Source organism: Pleurodeles waltl, chromosome 10 (genome assembly GCF_031143425.1).
Source record: "Pleurodeles waltl isolate 20211129_DDA chromosome 10, aPleWal1.hap1.20221129, whole genome shotgun sequence".
Classification (NCBI taxonomy): Eukaryota; Metazoa; Chordata; class Amphibia; order Caudata; family Salamandridae; genus Pleurodeles; species Pleurodeles waltl.
Window position 1 is genome coordinate 328,057,922 of NC_090449.1, and position 17,943 is coordinate 328,075,864.

A 17,943-nucleotide genomic window follows, 5' to 3' on the forward strand; every position below is an offset into this window, starting at 1 on the left:
CAATGCTTTGAGTGGAATGAGGAATCTTCAAGCTTTGTGTATTTTGAGTAAAATTTGTGTGTTTTCTGCTAAAAAGGGTGTGTTGGGGATTTGGACCCGGACACCAACGAGCGAGGGCACAGAAGCACCACTGCTCAGACCCTGCTCCTAGGGTTGAGGGCAGAGAGTGGGCGAATACATCGCAAGGCAAGAAAATGCACATGGTTCTCTCTTCTGCAATATGACTAGAGTCATTTCCATGGTCGTCATCGAACATGACATAAAACGCCTCTATCCTTTAGACCTTTTGGCCCATAATTACAAGAGGATGACTGAGTGAGACGCTCTGCCAAATTTGGCAGCCTCGCACTCAGTCATTTTCAAAATGCAGGGAAGCGCCGTATTTAGTAGAATACAGCGCACCCCTGTGCTTCCCTCTGCGCCAGCTCTAAATTAGCTGCCGAGCACCAACGCAGCCATCCTTGCGCCATGGTACAAGGATGGCTGCGTGGAGGGGGAAATTGTTTTTGTTCAGGAAGGCACACCTTCCTGCACAACAGAAATCTTCAGTGGCGATATGTTCGTGCAGCACACATAGAAAGAGCAAAAATGAGGAGAAATGAAAACATTTCTGCTCGTTTCTCCACTATAACGACACCCATTGTATGGCGCTTGGATTTTGGCGCTGCCACAGATTTACAAAAACTCGTAAAACTGGAGCAGCATCAAAATGCTATGGTGTTGCAGTGGCCCACCCAGAGCAACGCCCATTGCACGCCCCTTCCAGGGAAAGGGCTGCGTGTGAAGGGGCCGTATTTACAAGGTGGTGTTAAGCCACAAAACGTGGTTGAACGGCGTCTTGTAAATACGGCACAGTACATAGTGCCACCGGGGCGTCACTAAAGATGATGTGCCGGTGGCGATAGGGCCTTGTAAGTCTGGCCCTTTCTTTGCTCAAGGTGTATGTTCTTGGTGAAGGTAGGAAAGCCATTTTCGCTCTCATACCTTCCTTCCTTGGCTGGCTTGACCACAGTAGGCCCAGGCTTCAATGGAAAGGTCAAAAAGGGAGCAACTGACTGCCGTAAGGTGTATCGTCTTCTCTTGGTGAGTTGAGACCGATGCCCTTGGAGCGTAGTACCTCACGATGGTGAGGGATAGACACAGCCTCTTTAATTTCAATTTACCTGTCAGGTGAGGTGGTAAATGCAAATAATGTGATAAAGCACAGCAACTTGCTGTTTCTGCCTGGCCTCGAACCAGGGACCTTTCGCGTGTAAGGCGAACGTGATAACCACTACACTACAGAAACAGACATGCCTGCTTATTTGCTTCATGTGGCTATGCATTGGACTGGAACCACTGCACTGGAAACAGACACACCTGCTTTCTTTATGTGGCTATGCTTTGGACTGGAATGCAAGGACTAAGGGACAATATTCATGACGCTCAAAGCTGAGCCTTTCTGACAGGATCTCTTCCTTTGGAAGAAAGGAACTGGGATCACTTTCATTCCAAGAGGTGATTTCAAAACCAGCCCTGCAATTACTTTGGAGAAGCACTGTGCATTTCATGTTCCAACGAGAAGTGCTGCTCCAACACAAAAAAGCAGTTAGAAAGAAAATCCGCACTCCTTCATCATGCCGAACTGCCTCGACACCAGTAGAAAGCATGCAATGCATTCCACCATGGCATCTTACAAGAGTGGAAAGCAGAAATACTCCTGTTTAAAAACAGATCGAACCTATGAAGGCACGGGCTCGTCCGGGATTTGAACCCGGGACCTCTCACACCCAAAGCGAGAATCATACCCCTAGACCAACGAGCCTGCTGCTGCAAAAGCCTTTCAAACATCTTCTGAAGTGTCTTTGTGAAAAAGCAGGGCCACTTGGAGACTCTCCTTCTAAGCGTGCCATAGCAATTGATGTTTTGTGCCAAGGGTTTTTTTTTTGCCTCTAGCAAGGCAAGAGGTAGTCAAGAAGCCCTATGCTAGCAAGCTGAACTGTGGCGCTGATGAGAAAAGCAGACCCTTTCTGGTAGTTGTACGCCTCCGCAGGACCTGGGCCCTTGCACCGTAGACTTCCAGACCAGAAGCACTGAAGGGCCTGCCATCTCTTGCGCCTGAGCCAGAGGAGCATGCCTCTTGTATTCAAGCACAATTGCTCGCTCAGTGCTCGATCAGGCGAGATTTATATGAGTGCCTCACAGGCCTGAAACACTCACCTGGGAGACGCGGGGTGGCTGAATTCCCAGAATGGCCTTCGATAGGAAAATCACCTCCTTTCCTCCCGACTCATTTCAGAATTGGGTGAAAATCGCAAGACAGTGTTCAGGGGTGCATGGGTACTGCCTACTCCCAGCTGCCTCTCTGTCTTCTTCATGTTAATTTCAAGTCACAAGGAGGGACCATTGCCATTCTGCTCCGCCCACCTAACCAGGAAACCCAGGTTGAGCTTGTCTGCCTGTTGTTGTTGCAGGGGCAGTGCCTTCTCTGCCCAAAAGTGGCAGGAGAGCCTCACTTCAAACGATGGAATCAACTGCTTAAGTAGAAACCAGCATGGTAGTTACAGTGATAAGGTGCAGCTCTAACAGAAGGCGTGACTGAGATGCCCCTTCCAGAAATACATGGAATGCTGATTGAGGGCCCAGCCGGAGGGTTGGTGGATTTCTTTTCATATGCTACAGCAGCTTGCAAAGATAGTGTTGTGGGGAGCTGGCTGTGCAAGCAGAGGAAGATTTAAGGGCAGAAAATAGACCTATCAGAAGTGCGATATGAACCCACAACTACATGAGCAAACCAGGATGCTTAGCTTAACTGAAGATCAAGCTCTCTTGAGGCTGCCGCCTTAGACCACTCGGCCATCCTGACAGCTGAGTCTGTGTTTAGGTCTGACTCCTCAGTCTGCACTTGTCGATGCTGCCGCTTGCAATGTTCCTATCAAGGTGACAGGTTTAAAGGCCCCACAATATAACATGGCCAAGAAAAAAAAAAGTAAAAAACAGAATAAGAAACCAGGCACATGCACGACTACGCAAAGATGCAGATAACTTTTTACCGGCCTGCAATAGTAATACAAGTTTTACACAGGTCACAAGTTTTTAAAGGCCATCCCTGAGTGAGACTAAGCTTTTAGGGAGCAAACACAAAAGCAGACACTGCCCATTGTTTCTGCCCGGTCTCGAACCGGGGACCTTTCGCGTGTTAGGCGAACGTGATAACCACTACACTACAGAAACAAGCAAGAGGGCTTGACTGAAGGAGCAAAATTCCCCTCATATGTTTGCCCGATTGCCTCTATACTTGATCAGCAGTTGCTCGCAAAGCGAGGAGTAAGTGTGAAAATTGCAGCGTTGTCAGCCAGCAAGCGTACACTCAGATGTACTGAAAAGTCACAGCTGCGGGTAGAGACAACTATCTGATGCCTAAATGCCTGAAACCAGAGCCTGTGAAAGCATCACACAGAGCACACTGAAAGCAAGCAGGAAGGAAGCCAAGGCATGGTGATCCTTTTTTTCTCCTGAGGCTAAAAATATTTTGCACAACAATGCTTTGAGTGGAATGAGGAATCTTCAAGCTTTGTGTATTTTGAGTAAAATTTGTGTGTTTTCTGCTAAAAAGGGTGTGTTGGGGATTTGGACCCGGACACCAACGAGCGAGGGCACAGAAGCACCACTGCTCAGACCCTGCTCCTAGGGTTGAGGGCAGAGAGTGGGCGAATACATCGCAAGGCAAGAAAATGCACATGGTTCTCTCTTCTGCAATATGACTAGAGTCATTTCCATGGTCGTCATCGAACATGACATAAAACGCCTCTATCCTTTAGACCTTTTGGCCCATAATTACAAGAGGATGACTGAGTGAGACGCTCTGCCAAATTTGGCAGCCTCGCACTCAGTCATTTTCAAAATGCAGGGAAGCGCCGTATTTAGTAGAATACAGCGCACCCCTGTGCTTCCCTCTGCGCCAGCTCTAAATTAGCTGCCGAGCACCAACGCAGCCATCCTTGCGCCATGGTACAAGGATGGCTGCGTGGAGGGGGAAATTGTTTTTGTTCAGGAAGGCACACCTTCCTGCACAACAGAAATCTTCAGTGGCGATATGTTCGTGCAGCACACATAGAAAGAGCAAAAATTAGGAGAAATGAAAACATTTCTGCTCGTTTCTCCACTATAACGACACCCATTGTATGGCGCTTGGATTTTGGCGCTGCCACAGATTTACAAAAACTCGTAAAACTGGAGCAGCATCAAAATGCTATGGTGTTGCAGTGGCCCACCCAGAGCAACGCCCATTGCACGCCCCTTCCAGGGAAAGGGCTGCGTGTGAAGGGGCCGTATTTACAAGGTGGTGTTAAGCCACAAAACGTGGTTGAACGGCGTCTTGTAAATACGGCACAGTACATAGTGCCACCGGGGCGTCACTAAAGATGATGTGCCGGTGGCGATAGGGCCTTGTAAGTCTGGCCCTTTCTTTGCTCAAGGTGTATGTTCTTGGTGAAGGTAGGAAAGCCATTTTCGCTCTCATACCTTCCTTCCTTGGCTGGCTTGACCACAGTAGGCCCAGGCTTCAATGGAAAGGTCAAAAAGGGAGCAACTGACTGCCGTAAGGTGTATCGTCTTCTCTTGGTGAGTTGAGACCGATGCCCTTGGAGCGTAGTACCTCACGATGGTGAGGGATAGACACAGCCTCTTTAATTTCAATTTACCTGTCAGGTGAGGTGGTAAATGCAAATAATGTGATAAAGCACAGCAACTTGCTGTTTCTGCCTGGCCTCGAACCAGGGACCTTTCGCGTGTAAGGCGAACGTGATAACCACTACACTACAGAAACAGACATGCCTGCTTATTTGCTTCATGTGGCTATGCATTGGACTGGAACCACTGCACTGGAAACAGACACACCTGCTTTCTTTATGTGGCTATGCTTTGGACTGGAATGCAAGGACTAAGGGACAATATTCATGACGCTCAAAGCTGAGCCTTTCTGACAGGATCTCTTCCTTTGGAAGAAAGGAACTGGGATCACTTTCATTCCAAGAGGTGATTTCAAAACCAGCCCTGCAATTACTTTGGAGAAGCACTGTGCATTTCATGTTCCAACGAGAAGTGCTGCTCCAACACAAAAAAGCAGTTAGAAAGAAATCCCGCACTCCTTCATCATGCCGAACTGCCTCGACACCAGTAGAAAGCATGCAATGCATTCCACCATGGCATCTTACAAGAGTGGAAAGCAGAAATACTCCTGTTTAAAAACAGATCGAACCTATGAAGGCACGGGTTCGTCCGGGATTTGAACCCGGGACCTCTCACACCCAAAGCGAGAATCATACCCCTAGACCAACGAGCCTGCTGCTGCAAAAGCCTTTCAAACATCTTCTGAAGTGTCTTTGTGAAAAAGCAGGGCCACTTGGAGACTCTCCTTCTAAGCGTGCCATAGCAATTGATGTTTTGTGCCAAGGGGTTTTTTTTTGCCTCTAGCAAGGCAAGAGGTAGTCAAGAAGCCCTATGCTAGCAAGCTGAACTGTGGCGCTGATGAGAAAAGCAGACCCTTTCTGGCAGTTGTACGCCTCCGCAGGACCTGGGCCCTTGCACCGTAGACTTCCAGACCAGAAGCACTGAAGGGCCTGCCATCTCTTGCGCCTGAGCCAGAGGAGCATGCCTCTTGTATTCAAGCACAATTGCTCGCTCAGTGCTCGATCAGGCGAGATTTATATGAGTGCCTCACAGGCCTGAAACACTCACCTGGGAGACGCGGGGTGGCTGAATTCCCAGAATGGCCTTCGATAGGAAAATCACCTCCTTTCCTCCCGACTCATTTCAGAATTGGGTGAAAATCGCAAGACAGTGTTCAGGGGTGCATGGGTACTGCCTACTCCCAGCTGCCTCTCTGTCTTCTTCATGTTAATTTCAAGTCACAAGGAGGGACCATTGCCATTCTGCTCCGCCCACCTAACCAGGAAACCCAGGTTGAGCTTGTCTGCCTGTTGTTGTTGCAGGGGCAGTGCCTTCTCTGCCCAAAAGTGGCAGGAGAGCCTCACTTCAAACGATGGAATCAACTGCTTAAGTAGAAACCAGCATGGTAGTTACAGTGATAAGGTGCAGCTCTAACAGAAGGCGTGACTGAGATGCCCCTTCCAGAAATACATGGAATGCTGATTGAGGGCCCAGCCGGAGGGTTGGTGGATTTCTTTTCATATGCTACAGCAGCTTGCAAAGATAGTGTTGTGGGGAGCTGGCTGTGCAAGCAGAGGAAGATTTAAGGGCAGAAAATAGACCTATCAGAAGTGCGATATGAACCCACAACTACATGAGCAAACCAGGATGCTTAGCTTAACTGAAGATCAAGCTCTCTTGAGGCTGCCGCCTTAGACCACTCGGCCATCCTGACAGCTGAGTCTGTGTTTAGGTCTGACTCCTCAGTCTGCACTTGTCGATGCTGCCGCTTGCAATGTTCCTATCAAGGTGACAGGTTTAAAGGCCCCACAATATAACATGGCCAAGAAAAAAAAAAGTAAAAAACAGAATAAGAAACCAGGCACATGCACGACTACGCAAAGATGCAGATAACTTTTTACCGGCCTGCAATAGTAATACAAGTTTTACACAGGTCACAAGTTTTTAAAGGCCATCCCTGAGTGAGACTAAGCTTTTAGGGAGCAAACACAAAAGCAGACACTGCCCATTGTTTCTGCCCGGTCTCGAACCTGGGACCTTTCGCGTGTTAGGCGAACGTGATAACCACTACACTACAGAAACAAGCATGAGGGCTTGACTGAAGGAGCAAAATTCCCCTCATATGTTTGCCCGATTGCCTCTATACTTGATCAGCAGTTGCTCGCAAAGCGAGGAGTAAGTGTGAAAATTGCAGCGTTGTCAGCCAGCAAGCGTACACTCAGATGTACTGAAAAGTCACAGCTGCGGGTAGAGACAAATATCTGATGCCTAAATGCCTGAAACCAGAGCCTGTGAAAGCATCACACAGAGCACACTGAAAGCAAGCAGGAAGGAAGCCAAGGCATGGTGATCCTTTTTTTCTCCTGAGGCTAAAAATATTTTGCACAACAATGCTTTGAGTGGAATGAGGAATCTTCAAGCTTTGTGTATTTTGAGTAAAATTTGTGTGTTTTCTGCTAAAAAGGGTGTGTTGGGGATTTGGACCCGGACACCAACGAGCGAGGGCACAGAAGCACCACTGCTCAGACCCTGCTCCTAGGGTTGAGGGCAGAGAGTGGGCGAATACATCGCAAGGCAAGAAAATGCACATGGTTCTCTCTTCTGCAATATGACTAGAGTCATTTCCATGGTCGTCATCGAACATGACATAAAACGCCTCTATCCTTTAGACCTTTTGGCCCATAATTACAAGAGGATGACTGAGTGAGACGCTCTGCCAAATTTGGCAGCCTCGCACTCAGTCATTTTCAAAATGCAGGGAAGCGCCGTATTTAGTAGAATACAGCGCACCCCTGTGCTTCCCTCTGCGCCAGCTCTAAATTAGCTGCCGAGCACCAACGCAGCCATCCTTGCGCCATGGTACAAGGATGGCTGCGTGGAGGGGGAAATTGTTTTTGTTCAGGAAGGCACACCTTCCTGCACAACAGAAATCTTCAGTGGCGATATGTTCGTGCAGCACACATAGAAAGAGCAAAAATGAGGAGAAATGAAAACATTTCTGCTCGTTTCTCCACTATAACGACACCCATTGTATGGCGCTTGGATTTTGGCGCTGCCACAGATTTACAAAAACTCGTAAAACTGGAGCAGCATCAAAATGCTATGGTGTTGCAGTGGCCCACCCAGAGCAACGCCCATTGCACGCCCCTTCCAGGGAAAGGGCTGCGTGTGAAGGGGCCGTATTTACAAGGTGGTGTTAAGCCACAAAACGTGGTTGAACGGCGTCTTGTAAATACGGCACAGTACATAGTGCCACCGGGGCGTCACTAAAGATGATGTGCCGGTGGCGATAGGGCCTTGTAAGTCTGGCCCTTTCTTTGCTCAAGGTGTATGTTCTTGGTGAAGGTAGGAAAGCCATTTTCGCTCTCATACCTTCCTTCCTTGGCTGGCTTGACCACAGTAGGCCCAGGCTTCAATGGAAAGGTCAAAAAGGGAGCAACTGACTGCCGTAAGGTGTATCGTCTTCTCTTGGTGAGTTGAGACCGATGCCCTTGGAGCGTAGTACCTCACGATGGTGAGGGATAGACACAGCCTCTTTAATTTCAATTTACCTGTCAGGTGAGGTGGTAAATGCAAATAATGTGATAAAGCACAGCAACTTGCTGTTTCTGCCTGGCCTCGAACCAGGGACCTTTCGCGTGTAAGGCGAACGTGATAACCACTACACTACAGAAACAGACATGCCTGCTTATTTGCTTCATGTGGCTATGCATTGGACTGGAACCACTGCACTGGAAACAGACACACCTGCTTTCTTTATGTGGCTATGCTTTGGACTGGAATGCAAGGACTAAGGGACAATATTCATGACGCTCAAAGCTGAGCCTTTCTGACAGGATCTCTTCCTTTGGAAGAAAGGAACTGGGATCACTTTCATTCCAAGAGGTGATTTCAAAACCAGCCCTGCAATTACTTTGGAGAAGCACTGTGCATTTCATGTTCCAACGAGAAGTGCTGCTCCAACACAAAAAAGCAGTTAGAAAGAAATCCCGCACTCCTTCATCATGCCGAACTGCCTCGACACCAGTAGAAAGCATGCAATGCATTCCACCATGGCATCTTACAAGAGTGGAAAGCAGAAATACTCCTGTTTAAAAACAGATCGAACCTATGAAGGCACGGGCTCGTCCGGGATTTGAACCCGGGACCTCTCACACCCAAAGCGAGAATCATACCCCTAGACCAACGAGCCTGCTGCTGCAAAAGCCTTTCAAACATCTTCTGAAGTGTCTTTGTGAAAAAGCAGGGCCACTTGGAGACTCTCCTTCTAAGCGTGCCATAGCAATTGATGTTTTGTGCCAAGGGTTTTTTTTTTGCCTCTAGCAAGGCAAGAGGTAGTCAAGAAGCCCTATGCTAGCAAGCTGAACTGTGGCGCTGATGAGAAAAGCAGACCCTTTCTGGTAGTTGTACGCCTCCGCAGGACCTGGGCCCTTGCACCGTAGACTTCCAGACCAGAAGCACTGAAGGGCCTGCCATCTCTTGCGCCTGAGCCAGAGGAGCATGCCTCTTGTATTCAAGCACAATTGCTCGCTCAGTGCTCGATCAGGCGAGATTTATATGAGTGCCTCACAGGCCTGAAACACTCACCTGGGAGACGCGGGGTGGCTGAATTCCCAGAATGGCCTTCGATAGGAAAATCACCTCCTTTCCTCCCGACTCATTTCAGAATTGGGTGAAAATCGCAAGACAGTGTTCAGGGGTGCATGGGTACTGCCTACTCCCAGCTGCCTCTCTGTCTTCTTCATGTTAATTTCAAGTCACAAGGAGGGACCATTGCCATTCTGCTCCGCCCACCTAACCAGGAAACCCAGGTTGAGCTTGTCTGCCTGTTGTTGTTGCAGGGGCAGTGCCTTCTCTGCCCAAAAGTGGCAGGAGAGCCTCACTTCAAACGATGGAATCAACTGCTTAAGTAGAAACCAGCATGGTAGTTACAGTGATAAGGTGCAGCTCTAACAGAAGGCGTGACTGAGATGCCCCTTCCAGAAATACATGGAATGCTGATTGAGGACCCAGCCGGAGGGTTGGTGGATTTCTTTTCATATGCTACAGCAGCTTGCAAAGATAGTGTTGTGGGGAGCTGGCTGTGCAAGCAGAGGAAGATTTAAGGGCAGAAAATAGACCTATCAGAAGTGCGATATGAACCCACAACTACATGAGCAAACCAGGATGCTTAGCTTAACTGAAGATCAAGCTCTCTTGAGGCTGCCGCCTTAGACCACTCGGCCATCCTGACAGCTGAGTCTGTGTTTAGGTCTGACTCCTCAGTCTGCACTTGTCGATGCTGCCGCTTGCAATGTTCCTATCAAGGTGACAGGTTTAAAGGCCCCACAATATAACATGGCCAAGAAAAAAAAAAGTAAAAAACAGAATAAGAAACCAGGCACATGCACGACTACGCAAAGATGCAGATAACTTTTTACCGGCCTGCAATAGTAATACAAGTTTTACACAGGTCACAAGTTTTTAAAGGCCATCCCTGAGTGAGACTAAGCTTTTAGGGAGCAAACACAAAAGCAGACACTGCCCATTGTTTCTGCCCGGTCTCGAACCGGGGACCTTTCGCGTGTTAGGCGAACGTGATAACCACTACACTACAGAAACAAGCATGAGGGCTTGACTGAAGGAGCAAAATTCCCCTCATATGTTTGCCCGATTGCCTCTATACTTGATCAGCAGTTGCTCGCAAAGCGAGGAGTAAGTGTGAAAATTGCAGCGTTGTCAGCCAGCAAGCGTACACTCAGATGTACTGAAAAGTCACAGCTGCGGGTAGAGACAAATATCTGATGCCTAAATGCCTGAAACCAGAGCCTGTGAAAGCATCACACAGAGCACACTGAAAGCAAGCAGGAAGGAAGCCAAGGCATGGTGATCCTTTTTTTCTCCTGAGGCTAAAAATATTTTGCACAACAATGCTTTGAGTGGAATGAGGAATCTTCAAGCTTTGTGTATTTTGAGTAAAATTTGTGTGTTTTCTGCTAAAAAGGGTGTGTTGGGGATTTGGACCCGGACACCAACGAGCGAGGGCACAGAAGCACCACTGCTCAGACCCTGCTCCTAGGGTTGAGGGCAGAGAGTGGGCGAATACATCGCAAGGCAAGAAAATGCACATGGTTCTCTCTTCTGCAATATGACTAGAGTCATTTCCATGGTCGTCATCGAACATGACATAAAACGCCTCTATCCTTTAGACCTTTTGGCCCATAATTACAAGAGGATGACTGAGTGAGACGCTCTGCCAAATTTGGCAGCCTCGCACTCAGTCATTTTCAAAATGCAGGGAAGCGCCGTATTTAGTAGAATACAGCGCACCCCTGTGCTTCCCTCTGCGCCAGCTCTAAATTAGCTGCCGAGCACCAACGCAGCCATCCTTGCGCCATGGTACAAGGATGGCTGCGTGGAGGGGGAAATTGTTTTTGTTCAGGAAGGCACACCTTCCTGCACAACAGAAATCTTCAGTGGCGATATGTTCGTGCAGCACACATAGAAAGAGCAAAAATGAGGAGAAATGAAAACATTTCTGCTCGTTTCTCCACTATAACGACACCCATTGTATGGCGCTTGGATTTTGGCGCTGCCACAGATTTACAAAAACTCGTAAAACTGGAGCAGCATCAAAATGCTATGGTGTTGCAGTGGCCCACCCAGAGCAACGCCCATTGCACGCCCCTTCCAGGGAAAGGGCTGCGTGTGAAGGGGCCGTATTTACAAGGTGGTGTTAAGCCACAAAACGTGGTTGAACGGCGTCTTGTAAATACGGCACAGTACATAGTGCCACCGGGGCGTCACTAAAGATGATGTGCCGGTGGCGATAGGGCCTTGTAAGTCTGGCCCTTTCTTTGCTCAAGGTGTATGTTCTTGGTGAAGGTAGGAAAGCCATTTTCGCTCTCATACCTTCCTTCCTTGGCTGGCTTGACCACAGTAGGCCCAGGCTTCAATGGAAAGGTCAAAAAGGGAGCAACTGACTGCCGTAAGGTGTATCGTCTTCTCTTGGTGAGTTGAGACCGATGCCCTTGGAGCGTAGTACCTCACGATGGTGAGGGATAGACACAGCCTCTTTAATTTCAATTTACCTGTCAGGTGAGGTGGTAAATGCAAATAATGTGATAAAGCACAGCAACTTGCTGTTTCTGCCTGGCCTCGAACCAGGGACCTTTCGCGTGTAAGGCGAACGTGATAACCACTACACTACAGAAACAGACATGCCTGCTTATTTGCTTCATGTGGCTATGCATTGGACTGGAACCACTGCACTGGAAACAGACACACCTGCTTTCTTTATGTGGCTATGCTTTGGACTGGAATGCAAGGACTAAGGGACAATATTCATGACGCTCAAAGCTGAGCCTTTCTGACAGGATCTCTTCCTTTGGAAGAAAGGAACTGGGATCACTTTCATTCCAAGAGGTGATTTCAAAACCAGCCCTGCAATTACCTTGGAGAAGCACTGTGCATTTCATGTTCCAACGAGAAGTGCTGCTCCAACACAAAAAAGCAGTTAGAAAGAAATCCCGCACTCCTTCATCATGCCGAACTGCCTCGACACCAGTAGAAAGCATGCAATGCATTCTACCATGGCATCTTACAAGAGTGGAAAGCAGAAATACTCCTGTTTAAAAACAGATCGAACCTATGAAGGCACGGGCTCGTCCGGGATTTGAACCCGGGACCTCTCACACCCAAAGCGAGAATCATACCCCTAGACCAACGAGCCTGCTGCTGCAAAAGCCTTTCAAACATCTTCTGAAGTGTCTTTGTGAAAAAGCAGGGCCACTTGGAGACTCTCCTTCTAAGCGTGCCATAGCAATTGATGTTTTGTGCCAAGGGTTTTTTTTTTGCCTCTAGCAAGGCAAGAGGTAGTCAAGAAGCCCTATGCTAGCAAGCTGAACTGTGGCGCTGATGAGAAAAGCAGACCCTTTCTGGCAGTTGTACGCCTCCGCAGGACCTGGGCCCTTGCACCGTAGACTTCCAGACCAGAAGCACTGAAGGGCCTGCCATCTCTTGCGCCTGAGCCAGAGGAGCATGCCTCTTGTATTCAAGCACAATTGCTCGCTCAGTGCTCGATCAGGCGAGATTTATATGAGTGCCTCACAGGCCTGAAACACTCACCTGGGAGACGCGGGGTGGCTGAATTCCCAGAATGGCCTTCGATAGGAAAATCACCTCCTTTCCTCCCGACTCATTTCAGAATTGGGTGAAAATCGCAAGACAGTGTTCAGGGGTGCATGGGTACTGCCTACTCCCAGCTGCCTCTCTGTCTTCTTCATGTTAATTTCAAGTCACAAGGAGGGACCATTGCCATTCTGCTCCGCCCACCTAACCAGGAAACCCAGGTTGAGCTTGTCTGCCTGTTGTTGTTGCAGGGGCAGTGCCTTCTCTGCCCAAAAGTGGCAGGAGAGCCTCACTTCAAACGATGGAATCAACTGCTTAAGTAGAAACCAGCATGGTAGTTACAGTGATAAGGTGCAGCTCTAACAGAAGGCGTGACTGAGATGCCCCTTCCAGAAATACATGGAATGCTGATTGAGGGCCCAGCCGGAGGGTTGGTGGATTTCTTTTCATATGCTACAGCAGCTTGCAAAGATAGTGTTGTGGGGAGCTGGCTGTGCAAGCAGAGGAAGATTTAAGGGCAGAAAATAGACCTATCAGAAGTGCGATATGAACCCACAACTACATGAGCAAACCAGGATGCTTAGCTTAACTGAAGATCAAGCTCTCTTGAGGCTGCCGCCTTAGACCACTCGGCCATCCTGACAGCTGAGTCTGTGTTTAGGTCTGACTCCTCAGTCTGCACTTGTCGATGCTGCCGCTTGCAATGTTCCTATCAAGGTGACAGGTTTAAAGGCCCCACAATATAACATGGCCAAGAAAAAAAAAAGTAAAAAACAGAATAAGAAACCAGGCACATGCACGACTACGCAAAGATGCAGATAACTTTTTACAGGCCTGCAATAGTAATACAAGTTTTACACAGGTCACAAGTTTTTAAAGGCCATCCCTGAGTGAGACTAAGCTTTTAGGGAGCAAACACAAAAGCAGACACTGCCCATTGTTTCTGCCCGGTCTCGAACCGGGGACCTTTCGCGTGTTAGGCGAACGTGATAACCACTACACTACAGAAACAAGCATGAGGGCTTGACTGAAGGAGCAAAATTCCCCTCATATGTTTGCCCGATTGCCTCTATACTTGATCAGCAGTTGCTCGCAAAGCGAGGAGTAAGTGTGAAAATTGCAGCGTTGTCAGCCAGCAAGCGTACACTCAGATGTACTGAAAAGTCACAGCTGCGGGTAGAGACAAATATCTGATGCCTAAATGCCTGAAACCAGAGCCTGTGAAAGCATCACACAGAGCACACTGAAAGCAAGCAGGAAGGAAGCCAAGGCATGGTGATCCTTTTTTTCTCCTGAGGCTAAAAATATTTTGCACAACAATGCTTTGAGTGGAATGAGGAATCTTCAAGCTTTGTGTATTTTGAGTAAAATTTGTGTGTTTTCTGCTAAAAAGGGTGTGTTGGGGATTTGGACCCGGACACCAACGAGCGAGGGCACAGAAGCACCACTGCTCAGACCCTGCTCCTAGGGTTGAGGGCAGAGAGTGGGCGAATACATCGCAAGGCAAGAAAATGCACATGGTTCTCTCTTCTGCAATATGACTAGAGTCATTTCCATGGTCGTCATCGAACATGACATAAAACGCCTCTATCCTTTAGACCTTTTGGCCCATAATTACAAGAGGATGACTGAGTGAGACGCTCTGCCAAATTTGGCAGCCTCGCACTCAGTCATTTTCAAAATGCAGGGAAGCGCCGTATTTAGTAGAATACAGCGCACCCCTGTGCTTCCCTCTGCGCCAGCTCTAAATTAGCTGCCGAGCACCAACGCAGCCATCCTTGCGCCATGGTACAAGGATGGCTGCGTGGAGGGGGAAATTGTTTTTGTTCAGGAAGGCACACCTTCCTGCACAACAGAAATCTTCAGTGGCGATATGTTCGTGCAGCACACATAGAAAGAGCAAAAATGAGGAGAAATGAAAACATTTCTGCTCGTTTCTCCACTATAACGACACCCATTGTATGGCGCTTGGATTTTGGCGCTGCCACAGATTTACAAAAACTCGTAAAACTGGAGCAGCATCAAAATGCTATGGTGTTGCAGTGGCCCACCCAGAGCAACGCCCATTGCACGCCCCTTCCAGGGAAAGGGCTGCGTGTGAAGGGGCCGTATTTACAAGGTGGTGTTAAGCCACAAAACGTGGTTGAACGGCGTCTTGTAAATACGGCACAGTACATAGTGCCACCGGGGCGTCACTAAAGATGATGTGCCGGTGGCGATAGGGCCTTGTAAGTCTGGCCCTTTCTTTGCTCAAGGTGTATGTTCTTGGTGAAGGTAGGAAAGCCATTTTCGCTCTCATACCTTCCTTCCTTGGCTGGCTTGACCACAGTAGGCCCAGGCTTCAATGGAAAGGTCAAAAAGGGAGCAACTGACTGCCGTAAGGTGTATCGTCTTCTCTTGGTGAGTTGAGACCGATGCCCTTGGAGCGTAGTACCTCACGATGGTGAGGGATAGACACAGCCTCTTTAATTTCAATTTACCTGTCAGGTGAGGTGGTAAATGCAAATAATGTGATAAAACACAGCAACTTGCTGTTTCTGCCTGGCCTCGAACCAGGGACCTTTCGCGTGTAAGGCGAACGTGATAACCACTACACTACAGAAACAGACATGCCTGCTTATTTGCTTCATGTGGCTATGCATTGGACTGGAACCACTGCACTGGAAACAGACACACCTGCTTTCTTTATGTGGCTATGCTTTGGACTGGAATGCAAGGACTAAGGGACAATATTCATGACGCTCAAAGCTGAGCCTTTCTGACAGGATCTCTTCCTTTGGAAGAAAGGAACTGGGATCACTTTCATTCCAAGAGGTGATTTCAAAACCAGCCCTGCAATTACTTTGGAGAAGCACTGTGCATTTCATGTTCCAACGAGAAGTGCTGCTCCAACACAAAAAAGCAGTTAGAAAGAAATCCCGCACTCCTTCATCATGCCGAACTGCCTCGACACCAGTAGAAAGCATGCAATGCATTCCACCATGGCATCTTACAAGAGTGGAAAGCAGAAATACTCCTGTTTAAAAACAGATCGAACCTATGAAGGCACGGGCTCGTCCGGGATTTGAACCCGGGACCTCTCACACCCAAAGCGAGAATCATACCCCTAGACCAACAAGCCTGCTGCTGCAAAAGCCTTTCAAACATCTTCTGAAGTGTCTTTGTGAAAAAGCAGGGCCACTTGGAGACTCTCCTTCTAAGCGTGCCATAGCAATTGATGTTTTGTGCCAAGGGGTTTTTTTTTGCCTCTAGCAAGGCAAGAGGTAGTCAAGAAGCCCTATGCTAGCAAGCTGAACTGTGGCGCTGATGAGAAAAGCAGACCCTTTCTGGTAGTTGTACGCCTCCGCAGGACCTGGGCCCTTGCACCGTAGACTTCCAGACCAGAAGCACTGAAGGGCCTGCCATCTCTTGCGCCTGAGCCAGAGGAGCATGCCTCTTGTATTCAAGCACAATTGCTCGCTCAGTGCTCGATCAGGCGAGATTTATATGAGTGCCTCACAGGCCTGAAACACTCACCTGGGAGACGCGGGGTGGCTGAATTCCCAGAATGGCCTTCGATAGGAAAATCACCTCCTTTCCTCCCGACTCATTTCAGAATTGGGTGAAAATCGCAAGACAGTGTTCAGGGGTGCATGGGTACTGCCTACTCCCAGCTGCCTCTCTGTCTTCTTCATGTTAATTTCAAGTCACAAGGAGGGACCATTGCCATTCTGCTCCGCCCACCTAACCAGGAAACCCAGGTTGAGCTTGTCTGCCTGTTGTTGTTGCAGGGGCAGTGCCTTCTCTGCCCAAAAGTGGCAGGAGAGCCTCACTTCAAACGATGGAATCAACTGCTTAAGTAGAAACCAGCATGGTAGTTACAGTGATAAGGTGCAGCTCTAACAGAAGGCGTGACTGAGATGCCCCTTCCAGAAATACATGGAATGCTGATTGAGGACCCAGCCGGAGGGTTGGTGGATTTCTTTTCATATGCTACAGCAGCTTGCAAAGATAGTGTTGTGGGGAGCTGGCTGTGCAAGCAGAGGAAGATTTAAGGGCAGAAAATAGACCTATCAGAAGTGCGATATGAACCCACAACTACATGAGCAAACCAGGATGCTTAGCTTAACTGAAGATCAAGCTCTCTTGAGGCTGCCGCCTTAGACCACTCGGCCATCCTGACAGCTGAGTCTGTGTTTAGGTCTGACTCCTCAGTCTGCACTTGTCGATGCTGCCGCTTGCAATGTTCCTATCAAGGTGACAGGTTTAAAGGCCCCACAATATAACATGGCCAAGAAAAAAAAAAGTAAAAAACAGAATAAGAAACCAGGCACATGCACGACTACGCAAAGATGCAGATAACTTTTTACCGGCCTGCAATAGTAATACAAGTTTTACACAGGTCACAAGTTTTTAAAGGCCATCCCTGAGTGAGACTAAGCTTTTAGGGAGCAAACACAAAAGCAGACACTGCCCATTGTTTCTGCCCGGTCTCGAACCGGGGACCTTTCGCGTGTTAGGCGAACGTGATAACCACTACACTACAGAAACAAGCATGAGGGCTTGACTGAAGGAGCAAAATTCCCCTCATATGTTTGCCCGATTGCCTCTATACTTGATCAGCAGTTGCTCGCAAAGCGAGGAGTAAGTGTGAAAATTGCAGCGTTGTCAGCCAGCAAGCGTACACTCAGATGTACTGAAAAGTCACAGCTGCGGGTAGAGACAAATATCTGATGCCTAAATGCCTGAAACCAGAGCCTGTGAAAGCATCACACAGAGCACACTGAAAGCAAGCAGGAAGGAAGCCAAGGCATGGTGATCCTTTTTTTCTCCTGAGGCTAAAAATATTTTGCACAACAATGCTTTGAGTGGAATGAGGAATCTTCAAGCTTTGTGTATTTTGAGTAAAATTTGTGTGTTTTCTGCTAAAAAGGGTGTGTTGGGGATTTGGACCCGGACACCAACGAGCGAGGGCACAGAAGCACCACTGCTCAGACCCTGCTCCTAGGGTTGAGGGCAGAGAGTGGGCGAATACATCGCAAGGCAAGAAAATGCACATGGTTCTCTCTTCTGCAATATGACTAGAGTCATTTCCATGGTCGTCATCGAACATGACATAAAACGCCTCTATCCTTTAGACCTTTTGGCCCATAATTACAAGAGGATGACTGAGTGAGACGCTCTGCCAAATTTGGCAGCCTCGCA

At 48.3% G+C, this 17,943-nt stretch overlaps 15 non-coding genes across 15 annotated transcripts; all 15 read right to left on the reverse strand.

Annotated features, from left to right (window-relative positions):
* Window positions 1-1,215: 1,215 nt before the first annotated feature.
* TRNAV-UAC (transfer RNA valine (anticodon UAC)) lies at window positions 1,216-1,288 on the reverse strand. Its single transcript has one exon. It is a non-coding gene; the product is annotated as a tRNA-Val (tRNA).
* Window positions 1,289-1,732: 444 nt separating this feature from the next.
* Window positions 1,733-1,804, reverse strand: TRNAP-UGG (transfer RNA proline (anticodon UGG)). The gene has a single exon. It is a non-coding gene; the product is annotated as a tRNA-Pro (tRNA).
* A 1,336-nt stretch (window positions 1,805-3,140) lies between these two features.
* On the reverse strand, window positions 3,141-3,213 carry TRNAV-AAC (transfer RNA valine (anticodon AAC)). The gene has a single exon. It is a non-coding gene; the product is annotated as a tRNA-Val (tRNA).
* A 1,521-nt stretch (window positions 3,214-4,734) lies between these two features.
* On the reverse strand, window positions 4,735-4,807 carry TRNAV-UAC (transfer RNA valine (anticodon UAC)). The gene has a single exon. It is a non-coding gene; the product is annotated as a tRNA-Val (tRNA).
* Window positions 4,808-5,251: 444 nt separating this feature from the next.
* TRNAP-UGG (transfer RNA proline (anticodon UGG)) lies at window positions 5,252-5,323 on the reverse strand. The gene has a single exon. It is a non-coding gene; the product is annotated as a tRNA-Pro (tRNA).
* A 1,336-nt stretch (window positions 5,324-6,659) lies between these two features.
* On the reverse strand, window positions 6,660-6,732 carry TRNAV-AAC (transfer RNA valine (anticodon AAC)). Its single transcript has one exon. It is a non-coding gene; the product is annotated as a tRNA-Val (tRNA).
* Window positions 6,733-8,253: 1,521 nt separating this feature from the next.
* On the reverse strand, window positions 8,254-8,326 carry TRNAV-UAC (transfer RNA valine (anticodon UAC)). The gene has a single exon. It is a non-coding gene; the product is annotated as a tRNA-Val (tRNA).
* A 444-nt stretch (window positions 8,327-8,770) lies between these two features.
* Window positions 8,771-8,842, reverse strand: TRNAP-UGG (transfer RNA proline (anticodon UGG)). The gene has a single exon. It is a non-coding gene; the product is annotated as a tRNA-Pro (tRNA).
* Window positions 8,843-10,178: 1,336 nt separating this feature from the next.
* TRNAV-AAC (transfer RNA valine (anticodon AAC)) lies at window positions 10,179-10,251 on the reverse strand. The gene has a single exon. It is a non-coding gene; the product is annotated as a tRNA-Val (tRNA).
* A 1,521-nt stretch (window positions 10,252-11,772) lies between these two features.
* On the reverse strand, window positions 11,773-11,845 carry TRNAV-UAC (transfer RNA valine (anticodon UAC)). The gene has a single exon. It is a non-coding gene; the product is annotated as a tRNA-Val (tRNA).
* A 444-nt stretch (window positions 11,846-12,289) lies between these two features.
* Window positions 12,290-12,361, reverse strand: TRNAP-UGG (transfer RNA proline (anticodon UGG)). The gene has a single exon. It is a non-coding gene; the product is annotated as a tRNA-Pro (tRNA).
* A 1,336-nt stretch (window positions 12,362-13,697) lies between these two features.
* Window positions 13,698-13,770, reverse strand: TRNAV-AAC (transfer RNA valine (anticodon AAC)). Its single transcript has one exon. It is a non-coding gene; the product is annotated as a tRNA-Val (tRNA).
* Window positions 13,771-15,291: 1,521 nt separating this feature from the next.
* Window positions 15,292-15,364, reverse strand: TRNAV-UAC (transfer RNA valine (anticodon UAC)). Its single transcript has one exon. It is a non-coding gene; the product is annotated as a tRNA-Val (tRNA).
* Window positions 15,365-15,808: 444 nt separating this feature from the next.
* On the reverse strand, window positions 15,809-15,880 carry TRNAP-UGG (transfer RNA proline (anticodon UGG)). Its single transcript has one exon. It is a non-coding gene; the product is annotated as a tRNA-Pro (tRNA).
* Window positions 15,881-17,216: 1,336 nt separating this feature from the next.
* Window positions 17,217-17,289, reverse strand: TRNAV-AAC (transfer RNA valine (anticodon AAC)). The gene has a single exon. It is a non-coding gene; the product is annotated as a tRNA-Val (tRNA).
* Between the last annotated feature and the right edge of the window lie 654 nt (window positions 17,290-17,943).